Source organism: Lepisosteus oculatus, chromosome 22, assembly GCF_040954835.1.
Source record: "Lepisosteus oculatus isolate fLepOcu1 chromosome 22, fLepOcu1.hap2, whole genome shotgun sequence".
Classification (NCBI taxonomy): domain Eukaryota; kingdom Metazoa; phylum Chordata; class Actinopteri; order Semionotiformes; family Lepisosteidae; genus Lepisosteus; species Lepisosteus oculatus.
Genome location: NC_090717.1, coordinates 12,709,915 through 12,715,914, shown reverse-complemented (window position 1 = coordinate 12,715,914; position 6,000 = coordinate 12,709,915).

Here is a 6,000-nt window from a genome sequence, read left to right as displayed (position 1 = left end):
AATGTCTATTGAATGTGATCTGACAAGAAAATTGAACTTTACTGACATAATTGAAGACTTCCACGCTGTTTTATATAAGTGGTAAAAGAGAAATTAAATTGGACAACTGAAATATCTAGATACAAGTCACTGAGAAGTGATTTGAAATTAGAATATCAGAAGACCAATCTTTATCTTTTGGAGAGTGTCCATTGACCCCTAATCGAGTATAACATACGTAGCAGCGAAGTTGAAAATAAAATAATAAATTGATAAGCTGTTATAGGTGTACAGTATGTACTAAATACTACAGTGCACAGTGCAGGGACATCACTGACCACCGTCACAATCCTATCAGTGCCTGTAGTGCATTAGAAAAGTGAAGAATTACAGTAACAATCAAAATTATCTGTAAATCTAGAGATAGAGATTAAAGTAAAAACAATAAACAATAGTTTTCTCGTTTTGCTTATCTCTACATGGTGTCTCTACTTTTGAATTGCACTTCATAACACTATATATTTGCCCAATGTTTATTTTTCAATGAACCTAGTTATTTAATGAACAAATGCATGTTTATATTCATTTGTTATAATTTATATAAACATTACAATTCTTTTGAGTAACACAAAAAAACCACATAAATGGATGTATTTTTTCATGAATCCCACTCAGACATCTGTTTTATGTATGGATCAAGTCAGTAGTTGCATGAGCCAGGAGAAATAAGACCCCCTAAGTAAGTACTGTAGCAGTCTTGTTTACACAACCACGTATTTAGTTATACTTTATTTTGGTAAGTTTAGCTTACTGCCTACATCCCCATTATTGGGTGTTAAAAGGCTCTTGTCTGTTGCCATGATTTCCTGTGAGTGTTTACAGGTTAAAATCTAGAGAGAAGTGGCAGAACAGGCCAGAAAAGAAAAGAGGTGTCGACAAGAGCAGTCTACTCTTCATACTCTAAGGCCACAGTGTGTGCTTTGGCTGGGCCTGTGGGCAGGTATGATTTCTTTAAGAATCCACTTGTGTTATTATAAACCTACTCTGAGAAACCCCGCTGTTCCTCCATGGTTGGGTTATTTCAGGAGCAACTTCAGACATGTGTTATAATTCACTTATGTAAGGTAAGAGGGGTAAATATAAAATTTAACTTTGAAAGCCATTAACTACTTAAGAGCAGTTTGCGTTTTAGAACTGAATCCCAGTGTTTAAAGTTGTGTGCTATAGACTTAGACAAGCCCTATTGGAATTTAATAATTTTAAGATCTGAAAGAGTATTGATAGTAATCTATCTGGGCTACTTATATATAACAATAAAAGATATAGGGACAACTTGAATTCCACTTTCCCAACATGAACTCCTGTAATATATCTGTTAGTTAATATTGCAACATCTAAAGGTTCAATGACCAAAGTGAATACATGTGGAGAGAATGGCCATTCCTGCCTTGTGCCTCTTCCCACTGTAAAAGGCTTTGATACATTATCATTAGTATGTACAGTAAGTGTGCTTTAGGTGATTTGTACAGAGTTCTAATGAAATTGAAAAAATATCTTCAAAATTTATCTCATTTAATGTTTGAAATAAAAAAAATCCATTAAATAATATCAAAGGCCTTTTCTATGTCCATCGCTGACAAATATTGTGGACTTGCATTATTTTCTGAATTTTCTATCACATGCAGGAGCCTTTCAATGTCTCTGCTAAATGAACATAGTTTGGTCATCATGGATCAGTATTAGTATAGTATATATCAGTATTAGTACACCCATCTTAAAGCAAGCCATTTTGAATAAATTTTAAAATCTACATTTAGAAGAGACAATGGTCTGTAAGACCCACATTACTCTTTGTCTTTTCCTGGTTTAAAAAAAAAATATTATAACTATTTCTAGTGTATGTGGTAACTGTCCCTTCTGCAAGGAATCCACAAACATATAAGTATAAGGGTTGATCATTTAATCCTAAAAGTCTTTAAAAAAAGCCATAGGATAACAGTGTGGGACAGACAACTTTCCTGTTGATACTTTCTCAATTGCCATCAATACTTCTGTTTTATTTACTTCTGTCAAGTTTCATTTTAAAATGATTAGTAAATCGAGGTAATCATATTAAAAAATCATTTTGAAACAATTTATGTTATTGATGTATTTTTTATAAAACGTTTCAAAACATGCATTCATTTTCACGTACAATGCCCTCCTCGTTTCTAATAGTCTATATATCTCTTTGTCTACTTTTTAATTTGCTGACTAAGCAGTTTTCCAGTTTTTTCTTATTTATAATGATATATTGTTCTAGCCATTGCTACTTCCACACAATGAGTAATTAAATTATTGTTTTCAGTCCTTTTCTGTGTTAAAATATGAAACTCTATTATATTAAATTATATTAAATATGAAATCCCTATTATCAGTTCTAGCATACTTTTACTCCAATTCATGAGTTTCTTGTTTCAAATTATTATCTTCTTTTCTTCTTTTTGGCTGTTATGAAATTATGGCCATATAAAATGATGTGCCCTCTTAGGTAGGATTTGAAAGCTTTTCAAATTTCTTCCATGTCGAACAGAGTCCTTATTATTTTCTAAAAAATAATAAATAATTTGTTCCATAAATTGAAGAAAGTCTTCGTTGTTTAAAAGATAGGGTCTAATATGCCATCTGATGTTTTTTGGTGCCGATCTTTAGCTTCTAAAACAAGGAACATTGCCTTAGGCCAATGATAGGACAATGTAGAGGCAATATATTCACAGTCTTTTACATTCGTAGAAAATGATTTAGACATTAGGAAAAAACTTATTCTAGAATATATTCTATCAGCCATTGAATGAAAAGAATATTCCTTTTCTGCTGGGTGGAGAACTCATCACATTTCCACTAAACCCAACTTTTAACACTGTAGCTGCACAGTTTCCTTCGTCAATTTCCAATGATCAATTTATAATGGAATCAAGCATCAAATTAGAATCTCTGCTTATAATACATTGACTGTATTGAGATGTATTTAACAACAAATCAAAAATGAAAATATTTTGGTTCATCAATATTTGGTGCACACACATTAAGAAAGATATATAATTAATTCTTTACCTAACATAGCAGAATAATTTTTCTACTTACATTATCTGTCTGATATGTACTGTATGTGTATGTTTTTATGTTATTATGTTACATAATATCACAGTCGGTGATCTGTTTTTTTTTGTTGCTTTTTTTGCGTCTCTATAATGTTTCTTTGAAGACAGACATTTTTAAGTGTATTTTAAATCACTATAATCTTTCAAATGGTCCTATTCAAATGTATTCCTTTTGACAAAGCAAATGCATGTTTAAGATATTAAAAAACATTAAAATCAAGAACAGCATTTGAAAACTTAGATGTAATGCATTTTTTAATGTCTTCTCTTGAAACATCTCCTTTTGATTAAAATCTTTCTATTTGTAGGTAATATCTGATGATGATGATGATGATTACCAGATAGAAATGGGACCAATGTGTTCTTGAACAGGAAACGTTAGGTCATTATTCTGAGCTTTTTGTATCACATATGATCAAAAAAGTCTTCAAAACGATCATTTTTTTTCTAAATCAGTGCCAGTTATTACATTTAAAATATTTTCCTTGAATTTTCCAGTGTGCCAGAATAAATCACAGTATTATAAAAATATCTAACACTCAACATCTGTCTGTTGTTAACAATATTTTGAATTTTATTAGTATGAGAATGTTCGAGAATATTTGTTTTCACATCTTTTTGTGGACATTTATTTGAGTTCCATTCTATATGTATTTACGAATGCATAGTCCACCCATATGAAACTCAGAGTGAAGTCTGACTAGTTAAATATTTGGAAAATTCTCTTACAAAATACTGGTAGGATTACAATTATAAATCTTTCAGACCATTATCCCTCTAGCTCCCCAAACCTTAACAAACTTTTTGGTGTTCTAAATACTAAATAATTTCCTACTTACAGTACATGTCTAAGTTTAAGAACAGTTGCAGATTGTCAAGGTGTGAACGCAGGAGAGTAAAGCATTAGTAAGATGTGTTAGTGTTTCACAAAGGCTTCTTAGATAACATAACATAACATAACATAACATAACATAACATAACATAACATAACATAACATAACAGTGACTACAGGTTACCATGCATGAGCTATTCCAACAAAGAAGACAGTGGTGTATATAAAACATAAGGCATATATAACAAAAGACACTTCAGTTCTAAAATCAATTAATATTTTTTTATCAAGCATGATAAATCAGACACCTCTGGTAAATGTTTGAATATATTAAAGTCTCTGTAATGAAAAGAAAATTCAATTTGTAAGCCCTAGTCTAAGTAAGGGATACTGGTCTGGGCTGGAGTGGTGTAGAATGGCTGATAAAGAAGGGGAAGACTCGTGATGCCGAAGGAGAAGCAAATAAGAAATATGTAGCGGGAGGAGTCAGGAGTAAATCTAGGTTTTTTGGCAGAGGAGGAAGGGGATCGGTAGATGAACTCAAGAGAAAGCAGAGTAGTTATTATGAATGCCCTTCCATAGTAAATGAAACCTAATCTTAATCCAGGTACATGGGATATTGGGAATATATATATCAAAAATGTCATGCAGGTAATACTAAGTTAACACTGAGCAAAATCGTGCTGCTGAGACTACTAAGCTGTGACAGCTGCTATGATTACTGTTTGCACACAGGACTGTCTATTTGTGCTCCAATTAGATCACCCTGTAGCCACAAGGGATGCTAAAGCCTGTATAGCACCAATGCAGGTAATGGGCCAATTCACAAATACCATTTTAATACTTCAGATTGTTTTGCAACAAACCACTTCCTTGGATTTTATTTATGTATGTACAGTACACACAAGAACAGAATGCTTTAAAAGGAACAGGTGATAAACACTAGAGCAGAGATGCATAATGCCTGAATACTCTCTACTGGTGCAGCAAGTTTTATCTAAAACTTAAAAATGAATCATGCTACTAAAAGAAATTGCTTGAACTGAACCTTAGATGTGATATAAAGCTTTTATTTTCAAATCATTTTGCAAAGTAAATTAAGCCACTTTAAGCATCCTATTCCAAACAACATAACTTCCCATAATTACATAAAACAGAAAGCTCTGTAGTCAAAAAATGATGAATATTTGAATAGCTTTCTCACACAACACTGTAAGGTTTTAAAGGACTGTCTGTTGAGAAGACTAATTGGATTCAGGACTGTTTGCCTCAGCACTTTTCACAATTGGGAAAGAAAAGTTTTAGATTAAAATGAGTTAGATAGTTCCATTTTATATATAATTACACAGTCAATCTGTTCTCCAGCAGGCAGGGGCGAATACATATTATACATACTAAGTCCACAAAAATTAGCTTTCTCGTTCATCTGAAGTGAACACAGCTATATAAAACTTCTGAGCCACTATAGATATTGAGCTTTTGAAAAGTTTTGCAGCATTCTTGTTTATTTCAATGGGCTTGGGAAGAAGGTCATCGGGAGAAACACAAACATCAGCTTTCAAAGACAGTTTTAACGAACAGTTTTACTCTGTTATTTAAAGTTTACATTTTGTGATTCAGGAATCACAGCTCACTAACTTCCTACATCTCAGACTAAGCTCAATGGAAATTTTTTTTTTGCAATCTACATATGTTATATATGGATTAATAGCTTGAATACATTATTTTTAATAAAGTAATAAGTAATGAGAAATGAGGCTTTTCAATAAACATTTAAACAAGACAACATTTGTTAACCAAGTAGAGTGCCCATTTTAATAAAATATATGTTTTTAATATGTAAAAAATATATATTTTTAAACATATCTGTCATATTTATTTTAATATAATAAATATATATTATTGAGCTAGAAGTATGTTCAGCCAATGTTGGATTCACAGACAACACAGTAACTGTCATAGTGGTCTCTTTATAACTAGTTCCCAAACTGGGAAAAGGGGTCAAAGATTGCAAAGACTTTCTGAGGTCAGTGCTAGAGAACAAGAAC